Below are 22203 nucleotides of genomic sequence, written 5' to 3'. Positions count from 1 at the left end.
TGGAGTGTAGTGGTGAGATCATAGCTCACTGCAGCCTCGAACTCCTGGGCTCAGGCTATCCTTCAGTTTCCAGAGCTGAGATTACAGGCCTGAGCCATCATGGCTGGCTAAAATCCAAGTTTATACTGTAATAAAAAATTCCAACATTTCAGAGAAAGTGAAAGTCACAAAGTTATCCCAGTCCCTGTCAAAATTTTGGTGAGTAAATTTAAGGTTTTCTCCTACTTGAAATATTATCTAAGTGGTATTACTGGCATTATATATATATCCTTGTCCTTTTAAAAATGGGTAAAAGTAGGCTGGGCACAGATCTTCTCATAGCAATACTTAAAAATTCATCCTCCTCTTTTTAACAACTGCATGGAATTTTATTACATGGCTGTTCTTTAGGACACTATGGAAATGTTATTTATCTTCATTGTAGTAGCAGATACGTGGGTGTGTAAAACAGCCTAAGAGTACAACTCAATGAGCTGTACATTTCAAATAGATACATTTATTGCATGCAAAGTGTGCCCCAATGACGGTTTAAAAATATTATCCTATTTGAGATTTGTACTTTGATTTTGTGAAACAAAACCAAACCCTTGTTCTTGTACCCAAGAGATGCACCCTGGCACATCTGGAGGTAGAAGCTCATGTTGTCTGTAACTTGATCTCACAGGCTCTGAAATTAGCATAATAAGCTGTATACTTACAGATTCACAGAGAGAGAAAAAAAAAACTATGGCAAAAATGCTCATAAATAACAAAACTAGTTACAGGGCAAAATTAAAAGTTAGAAATAATAAAACCATATATTTTAAATATTATTCTCGCCGGCACCTTTTCTCTCCCCTTTTTTCCCTTCCTTTCTTCAACACGTCCCCCCATCCTCCCTCCTTTCTCCATTCTCTGCATTTGATCCCCGGTGTATTCCAGCCTCCAGGCCAACACGCGTCACTGCGTCCGCCTGGGGGCAGGTCAGGGAAGGGACGCGAGGTGGCGCCGTCACCGCATTCTGTGAGCGGCAGCGCTCTGGGCGCCGCTGGTCTTGCATCATTTCAGTGAAGATCACTCCAGTCTTTGACGGCGCCACACTCGGGGTGTAAATTTGGATCCTCACTGAAGGGGCGGGACCCTGAGAGGTTTTTTCCTGGCCCCTTAGTTGTGAGTTTTCCTGCGGGCGGTGGAGCCCGTTTCCATCAGAACCGGCCAGAGGCGGACGCTGCCTTCCAGGGGTGGCGGAGCAGCAGGAAGCGTTTTCTGATCCTGGAATCCGTGGGCGGCCCGTGGGAGCGGCTGAGGCGCATTTCCCTACTCACCCGGATCCGAATCTATCGCGGTGCTGTTTCAAGTGAGTCAAATTCCAGATCGCTCTGCAGCCTGGACTCGGAATTCCTACCCCGCGGGTCTGCATTTCACAGCGGCAGGTATGAGTGACCCGCAGCTGGAGACCAGAAGCTTGAAGGCAGCTCCGCGCTCCCCCCCCCCAGCAGGCAGGCGCCGTCGTTCCGTTTCTATATCAGTAAACACGTCTCGTTTTCCATAGACCAGTGCGGGGTGACGGGTGATCCCAGTCCTCGCGATGAACTCCGGGCCGACTTGAAAACGCGCGCGGGCGCCCAGAGCAGCCCCGTCGTGAGTCACCCAAGCGACCCGCGACCGCGCTGGGCAGTTTCTCTTTCTCTTCCGGACCCAGCAGTGGCGCCTAAAGTCTGCGAGGGGAAAATCGCTTGTGTCCAGGGATCTAAGGCGAGTGCTGAGGGAGCAAACGTAGTTGATGGGTCTGAGAAGAAGGGGCTGGGGTTGGGTAGAGGGGCAAGGCTTTGGGCAGAAAAGACCTGGGAGGTTTGGTTGGGGAGGGGCAGCCAGGCCTAGACCCTGGGGAGCGACTCACACAGACCCTCTGCAGCCTTATTGAGAGCTAGTTTCTAAGAGTGACGTCATTTCCATTTTAAAATTCCTAACCTCAGTACTTGTTAAAGGCGCACTCACAAATCCAATTTTTCCCTGTCCTACCGGGACTTTTCTGAGAGGGTACCTGTTAGACACCTGCTGTTTAGAAGGAATGGGTAAGTTCTTAATGTCCTTTTTACATTGTTCTAATTCTTTTCTTAAATTTGAACAAGGATTTAAGGGAGCACTGGGTTTATCTCCTTCATGACCCCCAGATTCCTTTTCCTCCAACCTTCCTGTTGCCCCCTGATCTCCTTGTCCTCTACTTTGTGAGATGTATGGGCAGAGGGCAAGCGTGTTAGGGGATCCCAGGGCTTTTCATTGGTTGAGGGCTCTTTACTATGCTCTTTTTATTTCTCTTTAAGGGGAAACATGGGGTTAATTCACTAATCCAACAAATAGCATAAACCATCACCTCTTGTGAGGATGGGGTTTTATCATTCACATAAAGAATTAAAGCTTGGCATACACAGTCCTTATTTGAGCTAAACTTAGGCCAAAAGACCAAAGGCTGATGAATGGGCTCTTTAGCCTGGAGAAAACAGCAATACTTTATTATTTTTTGTTTTTCTTTATTCCTGGTTCGGGGTTTATTCCCCCCAAGCCTGTAACATCCTCCCCAGTGGACTATCTGGGGGTATGCTGGAGGGGACCTCCTCGGCTTCCTCCTCCCTTTGTTCCCTAGTCCTAGAATTCTTGCTTCCCATTTTCAGTTGCTCCCTGAGTCTGAGTTTCCCTATATGTTCAACCCCCCTTACTGGAGGTCTCTTCGCAACGGCAAGTCAACTGCTCTGTAACTGCTTTGTCCATCTCCGGCCTTTTCCTTCCTGAGAGAACAGAACCATGGATTGGGTCTCCACACTAGCTTCATATCTAGGATACATCTCAGTCACACACACTCGACCTCCCATGATGCCCAACCACCAAGGCAGTGCTCATAGTCCAATCTTCCTACCTGGGCTTATGCACAAGTTTGCCTGGTTGCCGCGGTGCCTACTTTTCTGTTTTTCCCTGTGTCACTTTTGTTGTCTTCTAAATAACAGTTTCAAGTTTGTCTATGGCTTCTGTGGGGAGCTGGGACATCTGGACAGAATGGGCCACATGAATCCAGTGGTACGCTTTTCCTCTTTCTGCCAAAATCTCACTTCATGCAAGCACAGTGATCCCCGTACAGGCTACTAGATTGTAAGAAACAAACTCACCCATCCAAACCCCCCAAAAATGGACTCAGAGACACAGAGAACAGTGAAAGTGAGACTTTTAGTGACAGTTTTGCAATATTGGGTGTCTGGAATGCAGGCACACCAGGGACGGTTTCAACAAACAATTTATTCCCTAGTGCCCACGTCCTTCCCCCAGTTCCTCATTAGCTGAGTACTATGGGGTTACAGTCTTTCTGGATGTTGCCTATTTTAGTTTGATTAAGGCTTCCATTATGCACTTTAGAGTCTTTTTGCTGCATTTTGTTGCAGCCCATTAATGCATTGCAATTGTCTCAGGACTCCTGAAACATTTGACTTATGGCCCTAATGATTGCACTTAGATGATAAGAAAGGGTACAATTATCTATGTTGCAAGCTAGCCTAAACTAAATTCTTTGGTGAGGTGGGGAGGGGGTCGTCGAGGGGGCCCCAACCGATCAGCACCTGGCTGGTGCATGAAAAGGAAAGCAGGAAGGGGCTGGGGGATGGCTTAGTACATTTTGCTTTTTTATCTCTTTATGTCCATGTATCTCTTCATGTCCATGTTAAACCCATACTAAGGCACATAGAATTGAAAATGAACCATCATATGTAGCTTATTTTTGACACCCTTAAGTTCTGCCCAAGCCAAGGCTGGGCCAAGGCCCTCGAACATCCAGCTGTGGTCTCCTCCTGCTGCAGGTGAGGAGTGGGCAGCAGGAAGGGCCATGGTACCTGCTCTGTCCCCATTCCAGTCTCTGTCTCTCAGGCTGACCAGGGTGCATCTAGGTGGGTATGTTGGGAATTGCATGCTGATTGCTGAGAGCCTGAATGATCATGATCTCAGAGGGAGCCAATAGTAAAGGCAGCTGTGATCTGGTGAGTGGTTAGAAACTAGAAAGGAATCTGAGGAGAGGCAGAGCCTCTGATCCCTTCCTATCTGCATCCCTCTCCCCTGTTTCTCCAGTCATCAGGAGGACACCAAGAAAAAGACCCGTGAGGCCCAGACTGAGGGCCCATGCTTGTAGTTCCCTTTGTGGGCTCCCTTGTAACAGGGAGGGTCCTGAGTGCACATGACCATCCTCTGTCCACTTTGTAGCTCCCCATTCGCCTTATCCAGGAGCTTTCTTGGGGGTGTCATGTCCTCTGGGTCACTCGAGGCCGTGCTTTTGCCAGGTTCCCACCATGTGGCTCCTATCTCCCTGTGTTTCCGTGCAGATGATGTGGATGAGTAGATAAGCAGATGTCCCTGGGCTATTTGGGGAGTGGGGACCAGCACCCTGCCAGGGCAGCTGTGGTCCCTGTTTTCATCCTATGTTCAGGTATTACTTTTGCTAGCCCCCAAGGGTCATAGTCCCCAGGAGCTGTGTTTTTGGGGCTTTGTTCCATGCTCTGTGGCCTCACCTTGCCTTTCCTGAGCCAATTTTTTCTTCTTAACTTAGTCATTGTCTGGTAAGTTTAAAATAAGAGACAGTCAGAATTGTTTCCCCCACAATCAGGTTGTTTGAAAGGAGAGGAAAAGAGAAAGCAGAAAGTTTTGTGTTTCTGCTAAGACAGAGGCAGTGCAGGGGACATTGAGAGGCTGGGGTGTCCAGGAACCCCGAATCTTTCTGCCATTTCCCCATTTCTGTGTGTCTGGCCAGTGAGGTGGTGGTGACTCATCCTTGAACCGAATTGCACTGTTAGTCGGCCCCTCAGGCCTTGGTAGATGGGAAGGTTTATCCCCTGTCCAGCAGCAAGAGGGCCCCATCCAGGAGGCACCACAGCAGGGGCAGTGCAGGTCTGTGGTTGCTCCTGCTCTCACCTGTAGGGGGATTGTCAATTCTGCTTCCCTGTAGGCAGGAATGGTTTCCTCATAGGTCACTGGGATATTGGCCAGAAAAAGGGTATGAAAATCACATGTTAATTTCTCAAAATTCCTGCTTTAAATGTTGATGCCCATCAACATAATTTCAGCTGGATAATCTTAATAGGATGTCCTCCAATACTGATGTTGTAAGGCATGTTGAATGGAACAGGAACTCAAATTTGGAGCTTCCTTTCTCTGAGGGTCCTTTCTCTGAGGGACATTGTGGCTGTGGCAGTGGCAATCCCCAGGTGCAGAGGGTGGGTGGAGGCAGCCTCAGGATGAGGGTTCTCAAGAAACCCCCTACTCCACAAGGAGAAGGAGAAGATCCCCTGTGAGCTCCAATGGCAGTGGCCTGGGTGGAATCCCTGCTAGGAACACAGCAGGAAGGCTGTGCAGCCTCATGAAGCAGCGGTTCTGGGGTGGAGCTGCATTTCCAGGCGGGGGCAATCACAGCCCAAGTGTAGGTTATGGGGAGGGGAGGGCCCCTTGAGCAAGGGGGTCCCCAGCATCAGGTCAGGTGCCGACTCCATCCAGTCATGTATTTCCATGTTGGCCCTGTGAGCCCCAGGGCTTCCTGATGGGATCTCCAGTTAGAAGCTGCACGCTCAGAGCCGGGAGGGGAGGAACGCTGAGCTGCCAGTGGAGGAAAGAACCCACAATGTGCAGGGCCTGCCCTGGTGTGCAGTTACCTCTGCAGATGAGGAGGGCCTGGGGACTGAGGTGGAGAAGGACCCTGTGTGTGTGTGACTGAGCCCAGGACTGGAAGGACATGTAGATAGGGCCAGGGGCTCTCTTTGGAGAGGCCTCCCACTGTGTCAGGGCTGGTCAGGCTTGAGAGGAAGAGTTTCCTCCTGGGTCTTTTCTTTTGTTCTGGGGTCCTTTCACTCACTGCACGATGGGTGGTGGGTACAGGGGAAGTGCTTATGTTGATGGAGTCATGGGAGGGGGACTGGCAGGGGCTGGGAAAAGTGCCATGGGAGGGAGAAAAAAAATGGGAATGTCATCTTCCCTCAGAGAAAGGGTGAATTTGATTTTGGAGTGACTGAGGAAGGAGAAGTCCTCAGGGAATAAAAAGCAGCACTCTGCATCCAGGGGAGCATTTATTGGTTTCTGTCTTTTCTCCAGAGTGTGTGAGACTACAAGGCCTGGATCAGCACCCAGTTGGGACAGAAGAACACCAGGGCACTGCACAGCTGGGATTTCAGTCTCTGGTGTCATCTCCTGGGTCCACTGGCTCTACGCTCTGCAGCCAGGCAGCCTGGATTCAGCTCCCTGCCTGGGTGTCACCAGCACTTTCCCTTTTGGTGCCTCAGTTTCCTCATCTATGAAATGGGGAAATTAATAGCATTTATTTCTTGTGGTTGGATGAATGAAAAGGGTTAGTATATATGAGGTGTTTGCGGCTGTGCCATATTATTTTTGTTATTTTATTATATTTTGATATATTACATATGCAGTAATTGTATTATAGGTGAGCTTTATGAGTGAGTGTCCTGGTGACAGTTCCTTCTGGGGAGCCCAGGACCAGCTTTCCTGGTACCTTGAGGTCCCCTAACCCCTGTCCCACTCTCCTGCATTACCCCATTCTACTCTGTCTTCATATTTTATACTATAGATATTTAACTCTTTTTTTTTTTTTTTTTTTTTTTGAGGAGTCTCGGCTCTGTTTGCCCAGGCTGGGAGCTGCAGTGGCTGGATCTCAGCTCACTGCAAGGCTCCGCCTCCCGGGTTTCCACCGCCATTCTTCCTGCCTTCGCCTCCTGAGTAAGCTGGGACTAACAGGGGCACCCGCCACGATCGCCTGGGCCTCGTGTTTTTGTACTTTTTTTTGTCGAGACGTGTTAGCCAGATGGTCCTCGATCTCCTGACCTCGTGATTCCGGGGCCCATCTCGGCCTCCCAAAGTGCATGGTTACAGGCCTTGTGCCACCGCGCCTGGCCTATTTAAAACTCTTAATTAAGGACATTTCTGGTCTGGTCTGTATTTTATTTCAAGTGACTGGGAAAGGATAGAGTGTGAGGTTCAGGAGAGAAGGAGAGGTCTGTCTTCATGCCTTGACACAGCACAAAGAAATCTCCCCTCCTTCCCCACATCTCCACACCAGTTCTCAGTGAGGGACAGATTCACAGCAACACCGAAAGGGCTGAGAAGGGATGGACGGGGACATCTGGGGCCAATGTTCAGGGGCTGACCCTGTGGGGATCACCAGCCCTGCAGAGTTAAAACCCACATGTGATGATGTAGAACTGAAGGGTGATATCAGGGAGGAGAGGAGAGTGCTTTGGTGTTTCCTGATTCTGAAGAGTAGAGGTCACTCTGCTTCTGGGATGAAGTGACTGCTGGGGACATGTGGACTGAATTAATGAAGAATAAATGAACAGGGAATGAGGATAAGTAAAGCAAGCATCATTATCTCCTGCCATCGGTTCAGACTAACTGGGGAGGTGGGAGAGTTCCTGACCCTGTTGCGTGGTTCCTCCTAACTTCCTGGTTTTGGGGGCACAGGTGGGTAGTGCTGTTCTTGGTCAGGGCAGCCTCAGCTCCACCAAGGTAAAGCAGTGGTGGCAGAGAGAGTTAGGGGAGCACCTGTGAAACACACCAAGGCAGGGTGGGAGCCCTCTGTGCAGCAGGAGAGGATGCAGGGCCTTCCTGGATGCAAGAGAAGGATGAGGGACCCTAGCTGGGTCCTCTTCCCTGCCTGCCTGTGTTCACAGGGTAACCAGTAAGGGAGCTGGAGTAGGGAATTGGTTCATAAGCTATCTATCCAGAGATGTGTTTATAGACATATTCTTTCATGTTTGTATTCAGGTTTGTTGCTGCAGACACATTTATTCATGCATGTTTTATGTTTAAGTTACTTTAGAATGGCTCAGTCACAAAATCTTAATCTCTTCATTCTTGCTGCCTTTTTCTATACACACACATACATACACACACGCACACACATATTCACACACATGCTATACAAACATATTTACCTGTATCTATAAAGAGATATGTTATTTTATTTTTTTAATTAATATACACTCATGGGGCACCAGTACAATTTTGCTACATTGCTATATTGAGTTGTGGTAAAGTCAGGGCCTTCAGTGCACCCATCACTGGAGCCAGGCACATTGTACCCACCAAGAAACCCCTCTCATCATCCACCTGCTGCCAACCACCCTTACCCTTCCGGGTCACTATTGTCCATCATTCCACATGCTGCTTTCATGTATATAAAGAGATATTAAGCAAATATGGAAGGGTGGTAACTTGAATTTTACTGAACTGTTCTTTCAGATTCTTTGCACATTTGAAAATTTATACAATTATAAGTTGGAAGAATGAGGGAAAACAGAGAGAGAGAGAGAGAAAGAGAGAGAGAGAGAGAGAGAGAGAGAGAGAGAGAGAGCTGAATCGAAATAGACCAAGGGTTGTGTCCCACTAGGAACCATAATTGATCTTTGCCATTTTGAAGGTGTGTCCCCTGAGCTGCCTTCAGAGAGTCCAGGAGGGAAACCTGTTTTCACAGAAATACCAAGATGCCATCTGCCTGTTTCATTATGTTGACTTTTCCATTAATGCTGCAAATGCCATGGTAGGTAACACACCCAGCACCTTAGCAGAACCAAGGCAGTGTCACCAAACTGCAGTACCACTTCATATTATCTTTGATGGAATAGTAAAAATTTATGTTTATTAAATTTTGATCCCTGAGTACATGTCTTTAATATTATTTGTGAGAAAGTGGGAAATATGCATGAAACACTTACTACACAGAGAAGCAGGATGGTAGCCTTGAGAAAGGGCACTTGTGTGACTTCGCTATGAATTCAACCAGCAGATCTCATTCACCCACTCAAAGGCAGTTGCATTAACTCCAGTTTGAAGGTGTTATGGATAAAGCTGCAAGAGTATTTGTGTATAGGTTTTTCATAAACATAAAGATTTCCCATGTTTGAAGTAAGTGCCTAGGAGGTCAATTGCTAGTCATATGATAAATTGCATGTTCAATTTGAAGAAAACTGCAATACCCATTTCCAGAGTGGCTGTACCATTTTAAAATGCTTCCTACCAGCAATATAAGAGTGACCCAGTTTCTCTGCATCCTTGCCAGCATCTGTTGTTACCTTCTTTTTTGCATTTCAGCCATTCTCATGCTTGCGGTTTTAATTTGTATTTTCCCATTGGATAATGACGTTGAACGTCTTTTCATTTTAGTGTTAGCCCAGTGTTTATCCTCTTCAGTGAAATGTCTGTTCATGTCTTGCTCATTGCCTATTGTGTATTTGGATTTCATTTTTACTGTTGAGTTTTTACATTTCTTTGTATATTCTGAGTACAAGTCTTTACAGAACATGTTGTCTGCAGATATCCTCTCTTGTGCTGTAGCCTGTGTTTTTATGCTTGTCACAGGTCTCTCACAGAGCAACAGTTTTTAGTTTTGATAAGATCCAATTTATTAACTTTTTCTTTTATGGATCATACCTTTGGTGCTATGTCTAAGAACTCTTTGTCCAGTCTTAGTTCTGATGACTTTTTCTTAAAAGTTTTGTAATTAAAATTTTTTAATTTATTTATGATTTATTTTAGAAAAAAAAATTATTGCCTAGGCTGGCCTTGAACTCCTGGGCTCAAGGGATCCTTCCACCTCAGCCTCCCCAGTAGTTGAGACCACAGGCTTGTGATACGACACCTGGCTCAATGTTTGTAATTTTAACTCTGTGTTTTGCATTAAAGCTTGTGATTCATTTTGAGTTATTTTTTGTATAAAGTGTGAGGTTTGGGCTGAGGTTATTTTTTTTCCACTGTGGTTGTCCAGTTGCTCCAGCACCGTTTGTTGGGAAAGCGCTCCTTCCTTCATTGAATTGCTATTGTGCTTTTGTAAAAGTCAGTTGAGCATATTTGAGTGTTTTGCTCATTTTCAGTTGAGTTGCTTGTCTTCCTACATTGAGTTTAAGAACTTACCACATATTCTGGATACATGTTCTTCATCACAAATGTAATTTGTGGTAAATTTTGATATATTTTCTCTGAGTCTATGACTTGTCTTTTCATTTTCTCAATAATGTCTTTTGGAGCACTCAAGTTTTAAATTTTAACTAAGCCAAATTTCTCTCTGTCTCTTTCTCTCTTTTTTTCACTTGTAGATCATGCTTTCGATATTTTATCTAAGAATCTTTTCCCAACTACCCAAAGTCACAAAAATTTTCTCCTATGTTTTCTTTTAGACATTTTATAGTTTTAACTCATAAATTTAATCTGTTTGGGTCTCTACTTTGTTTGAGCTGATATTTTATATGGTGTTAAGTATCACATTGTATTACCTATGCAACTTCGCTGAAAATCAATTGACAAAGAAATATAAGAATGTCTTTCTAGATTTTCACTTCTGCTCATTGATCTCTATGTCTCTCAGTTTCACACTGTCTGGATTTTGTAGTTTTATGACATTCCATTTTTTTTTTCAAATTTGTGTTGGCTCTTCTGCATCCTCTGCATTTTCATATACAATTTTAGACTTATTTTGTCAATTTTCTATAAAATTTCTGCTGGGATTTTGATAGAGATTGTGTTGAACCTATAGATCTATTAGGGGAGAATTACCATCTTAACAATATTATTGAGCTTTCCAACCGCATCTCTCCATTTATTTAGACCTTTAATTTCTCTCAGTAATGTTTTTTATTTTCAGTGAACAAACACTGCTCTCTTCCTAAATTTATTCCTATTTTGCCCTTTTTAAACTACTATAATAGAAAAGTTGAGATTTTCATTGCTTGTATAGAGGAATATGTTAATAATTTTTGTTTTGATTTGATATCCTATGGGCCCTTCTGTATTCATTTCTAAGTGCTAGCAGGCGTTTATCTGCTTGTGAATTCTACAGACAAGGTCATGTCATCTGTGAATAGAATTTTATGTTTTCCTTTTTATCTGGATGCCTTTACTTTTTAGTTTTCTGCTTTAGTGCACTGGCTACAATCTCCAGTACAATGTTAAGTGGAAGTGGTGGAATTGGACATCCTTGCATTGATCCCCATCTTAGGAGAAAAGCATTCAGTCTTTCTTCATTAAGCGTGATTTTAGCTGTGTGTGTGTGTGTGTGTGTGTGTGTGTGTGTGTGTGTGTGTTTTTCTTTGAGACGGAGTCTCGCTCTGTCGCCCAGGCTGGAGTGCAGTGGCGCCATCTCCGCTCTGCAAGCTCCGCCTCCTGGGCTTACGCCATTCTCCTGCTTCAGCCTCCCAAGTAGCTGGGACTACAGGCGTCCGCCACCACGCCAGGCTAATTTTTTGTATTTTTAGTAGAGACGGGGTTTCAGCATGTTAGCCAGGATGGTCTTGATCTCCTGACCTCGTGATCCGCCTGCCTCAGCCTCCCAAAATGCTGGGTTTACAGGCGTGAGCCACCACGCCCAGCCAGCTGTGGGTTTTTTATAGATGTCCTTTATTGGAGTGAGGAAGGTACCCTCCATTCCTATTTTGTTGAAACTTATGAACATGAGTGATATTAACATACCTGTCAACTGTTTTTTCTGCATCGTTTGAGATAATTATGTCTTTTATTTCATTAATATGGTGCATTCTATTAATCGATTTCAACTGTTAATCCAACCTTATGTTCCTGGGATGAATTTCACTGGTTATGGAGGGTAATCCTTTTTTATGTGGCATTTTATTGTCTGCCAATGTTTGTTGAGGATGTTTTCATTTGTGTTTATTGCTGATACTAGTCTCTGGTATTCTTTTCCTGTGAGTCTTGCTGTGACTTTGATATGAGGGTAATGCCAGTTCTGTAAATGAGCTGGAAAGTCTTCCCTCCACTCTTCTTGTCTGAAAGAGCTTTTGAAATATTTGATAGAATTCACCAGTAGCGATATCTGGGCTTTGGCATTTCCTTGTGAGAAGGTTTTAAAATTCCTTAGTGTAGAGTTTTAATCAGATTTTCTATTTATTTTTGAGTCAGTTTTGGCAATTTCTTTCTTTTTCTGTGTGTGTGTGTGTGTGTGTGTGTGTGTGTGTGTTTTGACAGAGTCTCACTCTGTAGCCCAGGCTGGAGTGCAGTGGCGCAATCTTGGCTCACTGCAAGCTCCGCATCCTGGGCTCAGTCATTCTCCTGCCTCAGCCTCCCCAGTAGCTGGGACTACAGGCATCCGCCACCAGGCCCGACTAATTTTTTTTATATTTTTAGTAGAGATGGGGTTTCACCGTGTTAGCCAGGATGGTCTCGATCTCCTGACTTCATGATCCACCCGCCTCGGCCTCCCAAAGTGCTGGGATTAGGCGTGAACCACCATGCCCGGCCAGTTTTGGCAATTTCTGTCTTTGTATTAATGTATTGATTCTATCTAAGTGGTCTAACTTATTGGCTCCAGATTTTTCAAAGTATTCACTTATAATGCTTCTTAAATTCTAAGGGTCATTAGTGATAATCTCTTTTGTTCACAATTTTGGTAACTTATCTCATTTCTCATAATCTCTGTTTTGACTGTTTGTCAAGAAAACAGACAGAGGCAGCAGATGGCTCTGTGACAGATTCTCTAGTGGCTTTGATCATTCATCGCTGGCAACCAGACTGATGCCAGCAATCCCAAAGGAGCTGCCAATGGATCTTAACAGGAAAGTCACTGACCCTGGGTTGGGCTATGCTCAACCAGGGGCAGATATCAATGCTTCAAGGTCTAGAGAAGAACCAGAAAAAAAGAGATTGCACCAGTTTGGACTGCTGAGAAACATTTTTTTTACAAGAAAACACACTTTACAACCTCAAACGGCCAACAATGCACAGGGAGATGTCCTCCTCAGGGGAAAACTTTGATGGAATATTGAAATGGTCAATTAAAACATTGGTTGTCTAAAACCTGTCAATGTAATTGTTGGGTAATATAAACATGAAGGACTGGCTGGCTTTTATATCTTTTGAATGTGCTCACTGTCAACATGGGTGGGGCTGCAAGACTGACTCCTCTAGGTAGCTTCCACTCTTTGTCCTCATGAATCAGGACGATGCTGTTATTACTATACATACAATTCTTCCTAAGGAGAGAGGATGCTGGAATAATGACTACCCTTCACTTCAAATTTCTTTTTTCTTAGGTGATGCAGTGGCACCAGGAATAGGGATGGAAATAAAAGTGCCAGAAACAGGAACTATCCCTAAGCAAAACCATAACTATTTTTATACCTGTATATAAGAATTCCCAAGCAACTCAAGGATTGTGCTGTGCCTTCATTTCATCTGACAAAGTCAGGATTAACTGTAAGTAGAGCTATGCAGCCTGGTGGTCAGATGGCCTGCACTGGTTCCTAACCTATGTAACCTACTCTCTATGATCAAGAGTAGACTGAGGGAAGACATGCTAGAATACTATCGCTGTCTGCAGTCTAGACCACCACAGCAGCCAAACCTAATATCACTTCCAAAACTGGAAGAGACTGATATAAAGGGACAGAAGGAGGGATAGTGGCTGGGGGTAAGTAAATAAATCAAAGGGTTATATAATGAGGAAAATTCAATATTAGCTTAACTCCTCAAAAGTGGTGTGAGCAAGAGAAGACATTGTCTCTTAGGTCAATTATACTGGATGCCTAAAAAGGTGAAGCCATATGTCCCTGAAACCATTCTTGTTTTTGGAACCTGGTAAGATTGTTGTGTGCAAAGCTGAGTGACTTCATTCTGGGAGACATATTCATACAAGAGGATGATAAACTGGCCTAATTCTGAATGACTGAATGAGACTCTGATAATATGCCAATACCTCTTTACTGTTATAATCCCTTTCCTATCAAAGATATGTGGTCAAAGAAAAGCACGTATTCTGAGGTATAACAAAAACATGTAATCTTTGTCCCTGGTTTCTCCTAAAAACCTTAGACTCTTGAGTGATAAGAGTGTCTTTAGAGTACTGATGAGAGGACTCTTGACTGAACGGATCCTGGATATCTTGAGAATGGGGACTGGCTGCCAGAGACACATGCCTGTGATGAGAAGGTTGTCTTATTCCATTTTGTGTTGCTGTAAATAAATGTCTGAGACTGACTAATTTATGTAAACAAGGTTCATGTGGCTCAGGATTCTGATGTCTGGAAATGTTTGAGCATTTAGTAAGGGCCTCAGGCTGCTCCCATTCATGGCAGAAGGCAAAGGGGATCTGCTATGTGCAGAGATCACATGGTAACAGAGGAACAGAGAGAGTAGGAAGTTGCCAGGCACTTCTTAACAACTGGCTGTCTTGGAAAATAAGAGAGCAACAATTCATTCACTCCATAGAGAGGGCAGTATCTCTCTATTCACAAAAGATTAGTCCCCATGACCCAAATGGCACCCATTAGGCCCCACATTCCACAGTGGGCATCAGATTTTAACATGAGGTATCAGGGGATAAATATTTATATCATTGAATCCTGCCCCAGGCAGCCAAAGTTCACATTCTTCTCACATTGCAAAACACAATAATCTTCTCCAAATTGTCCCAAATGTGTTAGGTTGTTCCAGCATCAACTCAAAATTCCAGAGTCTCATCTGAGACTCAAGGTAAGTTCTTATAACTTTGAGCCTATGAAATTAAAAAAAAGTTATTTAATTATAAAATACTAATACAACAGTGGAAGAGACATTTTTTATACATTTCCATTCCAAAAGGAATAAATGGGCCAAAAGAAATGAATGCAGTGTCCTCACAGGCTGAAACTCATCATAGCAGACATTAAAACTTAAAGCTCTAAAATAATCTCCTTTGACTCTATATTTTGAATCCTGAGCACATTGACTGGTGCAAGTCCTGGGCTCATAACGCCCAGGACATTTGTAGCCCCACATTTATGGCTTTGCTGAACATAACCCATATAGCTGCTCTCATGGGTGAAAACTGAATGCCTATGGCTTTTCCAGGCTGAAGTTGCACATTGCCAGTGGCTGTACCATTTAGTAGTCCTGGCAGGGGTCCTGCTCCTGCAACTCCACTAGGAATTGTCCTGGGTATTAAATTTCCCCGTTAAATATCGGTTCCAGTTTCGGATCATTTCTTTGCTCACACATATGTGCATAGGCTATTACAAGCAGCCAGGCCATATCTTGAATGCTATGCTATTTAGAAATTTCTTCCATCAGATACCCTTAGTCATCACTCTCAGGTTCCAAGTTCCACAGATCCCTAGGGAGGGAGCAGAATGCCTCCAAGTTCTTTGCCAGTGCATAATAAACATGATCTTTCCTCTAGGTCCCAGTAAGTTCCTCATCTCCATCTGAGACCTCATCAGCCTGGACTCTATTGTCCATATCACTATCAGCATTTTGGTCACAACATGGGGTCATGTCTCTTTGCCTAATTTTCCTGTGTTCTGAACTCTCCAAACTCTTCCAACCTCTGCTTGTTACCCAGTTCCAAAGCCATTTCCACATTTTCAGCTACCTTTACTGCAATACCCAACTCGTGGTGCCAATTTTCTGAATTAGTTGATTCTCACACTGTTGTAGAGAAATACCTGAGAGTTTGTAACTTATAAAGAGTTTAAATTGGCTCATGGTTCTGCAGGCTATACAGGAAGTATGATTCTGACATCTACTTAACTTTTGAAAGGGCCTCAGAAAACTTTCAATCATGCTGAAAGTTTAAGGTGAAGCAGGCATGACTGACATGTCTGGAGCAGGAGGGAGAGAGAGCAGGGAGGTGCCACACACTTTCAAACACCAGATCTTGTGAGAACTATCACAAGAACAGCATCAAAGATATGGTTCTTAACCATTCAGGGAGGATCTATCCCCACAAGCCAATCATCTCCCATCAGGCACAACCTCTAATATTAGGGATTACAAGTGGACATGGGATTTGGGTGGGGACAGAGATCCAAATGATATCAGGGCTCATGGTGGACATGAGGGTGGGCTGGTCTACCCACTTCTCACCTTTTACCAGGGACATAGACACATTCAGACGCCTTGGCAGAAAGAGAAGCCTGAGGCCCTTGAAGTCTCAAAGAGGAGCCATGAACAAATCTTGCATCTCAGTCACTTTCAAGGAAGTCTTAGAAAAAAAAAAGTCATGAACAAATTCAAGTCAGTCATGGTAAGTGGTGACACTGAACATCCCACCACACACTGAAAAATTCAAATCAAAGACTCTCCAGAGCCTACTTGTGTCCCATCTGCCCCAACTCCTCCTTCACTTCAGGCCCTCTAAGATGTCACTTTTACAAGCCTTGAGAGACACATCAGAGCCCTGGGTACTGTTCCTGTTCGGGCTGGAATAAAAACAAAATCTGGTCAGAGCTCACAGGTGATGTGACTAAAGGAGGAATTGTGGGGTGGTGAGCTCCCCCATGGGCTCCTGTCTACACTATCCCAAGGATCTGAGGGATCACTCTCCCACCCCTACCACACTTACATGAAGCCTGAGCATAGCTGCCTCCTTTTCCATCTGTGGAAAGAAAACAAACTGTGAGAGGCCAGGGAGGAGGCAGGGCCATGAGATCCCAAGAGGAGTTTCCAGAACTGTGACTGCAGACCCAGGTCAGGATCAGGAAACCCAAGGAAAGAGGAAGTGTTGAAGCTGGACCAATTGTCCTCCTGACATCTGCCCTCAGCAGGGACCTTCTCCTGACCTGTGACTGCTGGGAGTCAGGTTCCCATGACCACAATCAAGGTGATAAATTTGTGCTTCCATATCACAGGTGCTTTACAAAAGAGCAAGAGTTGACAGGGCATCTGAACAGGGTAAATGTGTGTGGAGATGGTGCCTCACAACTAGGCAGGAAATGAGCCAACTTCCATCTGGGGCTTGAAATCCACCAATGGAAGAAGAAAACTTGGAGCTCACCTCTTTCCTACCTGGTCTCTTATTCTTCAACATCACAGCAACGACCACAGCTGTGGGAACCACAGCACCAAGAACAACCAGGGCAATAACGATGCCCACGATGGGGAATATGGGCTGGGAGGATGGCCCTGAGAAAGGAGGTGAATGTGAGGGGCCCTGACCCTCATGCCTCAGCCCTGACCCTGGTGAAGGGCTCCAGAAGGACTCCTGCTTTCCCTGAGAAGAGACATGATCCCTCATTCATCTCCTTAGCTCATCTCAGGATGAGGGGCTCTGGAAGCACCTCGTGCTGCACATGGCATGTGTATCTCTACTTCTCTCCAGAAGACACCACCACAGCTACCCACTTCTGGAAGGTTCTCTACTCTGCAGATCTGGTCCCCACAAGCTCTGTGTCCTGGATTTGGTCCTCCCCATCCCACTGCCAGGTCAGTATGATCTCCACAGGGTAGAAACCCAGGACTTAGCACCTCAGGGTGGCCTCATCATCAGAGATGGGGTGGTGGGTCACGTGTGTCTTTAGGGTATCTGAGGGGAAGATTCAGAAAATTCAGGCACTTTGTATTCCTCATGGGATACTCCAGGAGTGCCCATGTGACCATCCTGAGAATAGCTGGGACACCTGGGGTGGGGAAGGGAGCACAGAACCCAGACACCAACCTGGACAGAGGCACCTGGGATAATCTATTCCTTGGAAAGTTCTAGTGTCTAAGGCGGGAACAGAGATTTCTCCTCTTGACCCGAGTGGAGGCCGTGGGACTCAGAAGAGCTGGAATCAGACCAACAGATACACATTGTGTGAAGCAGATAACAAAGGCTGAAAAGAAACTTCCTGGTGCCCAAGCCTGCTGTGGGGTCAAAGGGGACAGCTGATCAGTATTCCAGGGATTGTCTTCCCCTCCTTTCCCTGGGAGACAATCCTTTAATTGTCCCAGAGTGCAGGGCGGGCCCTCAGTCACTCTCTGGTATAAGATATGAAACTCAGGAGGACTCTTCTTCCTCAGGACAAGTGGGAGAGGGATATTTTAACGTTGGTCCGATTTTCCTTCCCTTCTTTTGGAAGGTGGCTCGGGGAGATCTGCAGGAGATCAGGGAGACGCCCCATGGCCGCTGGTACCCGCGCACTGCAGCGTCTCCTTCCCATTCTTAAGGCGTTTGCTGAGTCACTCTGTCCACCTTCCCTGCAGGTAGGTTTTGAGGGCCTCTGCGTGTTCCTCCGCCAGAGCATCTGAGCCGCCTTGTCCGCTGCGTTCGTAGAGCGCAGTTCCTGGTTTAGGACCAGGTAACTGGCGCCATGTAGGGTATGTTCATCCCCGCGGAGGAGGCTCCAGTCTGGGTCCAGGTCGCAGCTGTGTATCCATTGGAGGGTGTGAGACCCTATCCCCGCGATCGCTGCCACTGAGCCCCGCCTCTACCCCAACCAACCCCCGGGGATTTGGACCTTAACTGAAAATAGAATCGGGTATAGACGCCTGGGGTTCTTATCGGGTTGAGGGTCTCCGCGGGTCCCGCAGCCTCGGGGTGGGTCTCCGATTTTGCTACAGTGTGTAGCCCAATATTGGTAAACCCTGAGTGATCACGAATCTAATTTGTAAAAGAGGTGATTTTTGAGCCCTTTACATAAAAATGTGTCTAAACGCATTGCAATTAGACTCACGAAGTTTTACTTTCCCAGACTATGTATCTGTGACTCTGGTCTGTTGTATTATTACATTATCTTTATTTCATAGCCCTGAGTTTGTGTGTGCGAGTCCAGGACATTGCAACACAAAGCACAATGTGTTACCGTATGTTGCAACCAGGAGCCTGGACAGAATTTAATCACCTCAAAATTGCAAGTGCTCAATGCACCCAAAGTGCCCTTCACCAGTGCTCATGCATCGCCTTTATTTATTATTTATTTAGTTATTTTTAGGCAGGGTGTCACTCTGTTACCCTGGCTGGAGTGCAGTGGTGCACTCATGATTCACTGAAGCCTCGACCTCCTGGGATCATGCGACCAATGCTCCTCGCTCAGCCTCCCAAGTAACTGGCACCACAGGCTTGTGCCACCACTCCTGGCTAATTTTTCAAAAAAAAATATTTGCGGGGACGAGGTCTCCCTATGTTGCTATGATTGGTCTTAAACTTCTGGGCTCAAGCTATCCTCAGCCTCCCACAATGCTATTATTACAGGCATGAGCCACAGTGGCTGATCCATGCACCTGCCTATTTGTATGAATTATTCACATCTAAGCTATGTGCATATTTTATTGGGACACTTGGTATTCTTTTTTAACCTGTTTAACTTAGGGAGGCAATTAGTTAAACAGGCATCGAATAGGTGCCTATCCCTGTGAGGATGAACCCCTGGCCCTTTCAGGGTAGATGGGGTTCAAGCTATTCAACTTGTCACTTAGGGGCTAGTGAGTTACCTGAAGAAATAGTGCCCTATGGGGCCGATCATTGGTCTGTAATGCTTACAATCAGAGTATTCAGAGGAAGCAGCAGCTGGATGGTCCTTGGTAGTGGGGAGTCGATGCTTCTGGACCCACTTGTAGCCTCATTCCTGCCACTGTGGTTATCCACTTATCAGTCCTTCCTGCCAGACCTGGGCTGATCCATGATGCCGGCTGGCTAATTTCAATTTGTCTGCAATTTGTGTGGTTATTCAGGGCCATGTCAGGGCTGGGTGTTTTCTGTGGGTGTTAACATGGAATTGAGGCTCAACCCACATGGACCATTTTCATCTCATGATAGATGCCGCTGGGTTTGCCCCATCTATGACTCTGTGGGTCACATAAAAGCCAATACACACAGGCACTTGGAATCACGTCATTGCTTCGTGTCCCATGATCAGGAATTCTATCTTATCAGGGCCAGGAACATGTTAAAAGTTGCTTCTAACAGGGAGCATGTTTCTCTGCTGTGGATTCCATGGCCTTACTCCAGATCCCAGGCCCTCCATTCTGACTCCCACTGATGCTTGGTTCAGCTCCATCCTGCATCTTTCCCCACATCGCCACCTCCAGCACCAGGGGTCTGAGGGATGGTGACTGACTGCACCACAGCCTGGGTCTGCTGCAGTGTCCTTTCCTGTCCGGGTCCCACTCAAAACTGGCCTCCTCGTATATCACCCAGAGTGTGGGCCAAAGCAATGTACTTAGATGTGGAATGTGGCATTGCCAGAACCCAGCGAGGCTCACCAGGCAGTATACGTCCTTCCTTCTGGTGAGGATGTAATATGCAAGTGTGTCTTTTACTTTGGAGGGGAGAGCCCTGCATGCCCCTAACCACTGGACCCATAAACCTTCACTGTAGTGGCCACTCTTGAAGCTCTGTAAGGTTTATCTTCACCTTCTGTAGTGCATGCTTTGCCAAGGAATTCAGTGTGCTTTCCTCCTCTTGCTCATCCATCCCTATTTATGTAATATTGCCAATGAAATGAGCAGATTTAGTATTCTGTGAGATATTTGATTTGTCCAGGTCTCTTAAGGTGATATTTATAGAAGGTTGAGTAGTTAAGGTAGCCCTGAGGCAAGCTATCAATAAATGCATTATAAATCCCATGTGAATGTGAATCATTGCATATAGATTTTCTAAATGAAATGGGAGGGAATGAATTCACCAAATCTACAGCTGCTTGCCATGTGACTGAGGCATTATTAATCTCCCCAAGCAATGATATCCAGCCAGCATGGCAGCTGCAATCAGGACTCCTACTTGGTCAAGTCTGGAGAAATTCCATTCACTCTCTATGAGGCTTCTTCAGGGACAGATTGCTGAATTATATGGAGATAACAGGCAATCCCAACGCCACCCCCCATCCTTCAGCTCTCTAATGGCAGTGCTACCCCTACAATACCTGCAGTACCCTCCACAAGACCCACCCTGGGGCACAATATTGCTTCTGGCTTGGCTGGGATGAGGGAAGTTTTAGAGGATTCCCTTTGGGCTTCAGTACAATGACAGTCCTTACTTTCCAGACTAGGGACGCAGTGTGGGGGTGACCAAAGTTGCCAGTGCACGAAAGCCAATTATGCATGTGGGGAATGGGGAGATAACCAGGACTGGGTTTATGGACCCAGTGGTCCCACTGTGGGCCATAGTGTGTCCAGGTTTATTTCCTGGCCTCCTTAAGCCCCACTGTGGATTCTGAATCTGAAGCTTGGCTGAAGTCTAGGAATTGAGACTGGGATCATGACTTTGTATTTGGTCAAACACCCTCGGCCTCCTGCCCCTCAATTCTTGCATTCTCATCACAGATATGAAGCCGTGCCCTCCCTGGCTGCCCATCTGATCTGACCCTGGGACACCACTTTTATTAACCTTCCCCACAACTCCTTGAGGGCCGAGCCCCCTCGGCTGCTATTCTGGGTTCTCACAGTAACTGTGCCCTCTATCTTTTGCAGGTCACTGCAAAGGAGGGTTCCTAAAGCATTCACTCCTAATCCTGAGGGAGGCGGGTGCACTCATTCCAGGATTCAGGTCTGCCACAGAGAAGCAAAAATTCCTCACATTCAGAACTGTCCTGGGCCACATTCAGCCCACGAGCCGTGGGTTGGACAAGCTTGCATCTAGAATGTATGCACCACAACGCCAGAAATTTTTCTGTTTTTACTTTAATGATGCTTTCTAAATGCAAAAGCAGTCATATCCCTAGCAGACAACAAATGTCAGTGGAATGAATGATCACTGCAGAGCACTTCCCTATTCTAAAGCCAATATTTTTATTAATGTAGCCTCAGGGTAAATGCTGTTTTGTGGCAGCTAAAGAACAACATCATTTCATGTGGACATCGATGCCGCCAGTGCTTTTCTCACCAGGGCTGCTTGTGCGTCCTCCCTTCCTCCCTCCCTCCTCCCACACCAACCCTCCTGCACACTGCAGCACGCAGCCATATTTTTCTCTTCAGGAACAATAACCCTAGCCTTATGGGTACATTTTTCCAACCACATATGAATCTAAATTAGATTCTGCTTTATACATCCATGAGTTTGGATTGGAGCCAGCGCTAGGATTACTACAACTCAGGGCAGGAAGATGAGTAGGACAGTAGAAGAGGAGCTCCAACAGAAAGTTACCTATGACGAGAAGCTAGGGGACCCATCCTCTCTGCAAATCTCAGAATCCGGTTCCTTTAAAAAGATTGAAGACAAGATGGAAAATACAATCCAGGAAAGAGCCCTAGGAGGAGGGCAAGATCTGAACAGGTCTGAAAATTTGTCTCTTGATACCACAAGGAGATTTTTATGCAGGGATCACCCTAGGTGACATCCAACTCCCTGGGATCCCAGGTCTTGGGGGGACAAGGTTCTACTGAAGGGCCAAGGACAATAAAGGAGCAAAGATGACTCAGCCAAGCAGTGACTACATAAAGTCCATTGTGGCCGGAACACAAACTGGGCACAGCCCCATCTACTCCTCCCCCGCAACAAATCCGCGTAAGAAACAC

The 22203-nt window shown here is 45.8% G+C and overlaps 1 long non-coding RNA gene across 5 annotated transcripts; it reads left to right on the top strand.

The window, feature by feature from the left end:
* Nucleotides 1-42: 42 nt before the first annotated feature.
* On the top strand, nucleotides 43-22115 carry LOC108528439 (uncharacterized). Of its 5 annotated transcripts, XR_001885157.1 has the most exons (7): nucleotides 43-1412; nucleotides 6094-6346; nucleotides 8432-8551; nucleotides 12454-13212; nucleotides 15869-17196; nucleotides 17832-17955; nucleotides 21160-22115. It is a non-coding gene; the product is annotated as an uncharacterized LOC108528439 (long non-coding RNA). The 5 variants fall into 5 exon arrangements; XR_001885158.1 differs by lacking the exon at nucleotides 21160-22115 and having other exon boundaries at nucleotides 17093-17196; nucleotides 17832-18703; XR_001885156.1 differs by lacking the exon at nucleotides 21160-22115 and having other exon boundaries at nucleotides 17832-18703.
* Nucleotides 22116-22203: the final 88 nt, after the last annotated feature.

The sequence above is a fragment of the Rhinopithecus bieti genome, unplaced genomic scaffold (assembly GCF_001698545.2).
Source record: "Rhinopithecus bieti isolate Rb0 unplaced genomic scaffold, ASM169854v2 scaffold_5150, whole genome shotgun sequence".
Lineage (NCBI taxonomy): Eukaryota > Metazoa > Chordata > Mammalia > Primates > Cercopithecidae > Rhinopithecus > Rhinopithecus bieti.
Note: the sequence above shows the minus strand (reverse complement) of the source record. Positions and strands in the feature narration are given on the sequence as shown.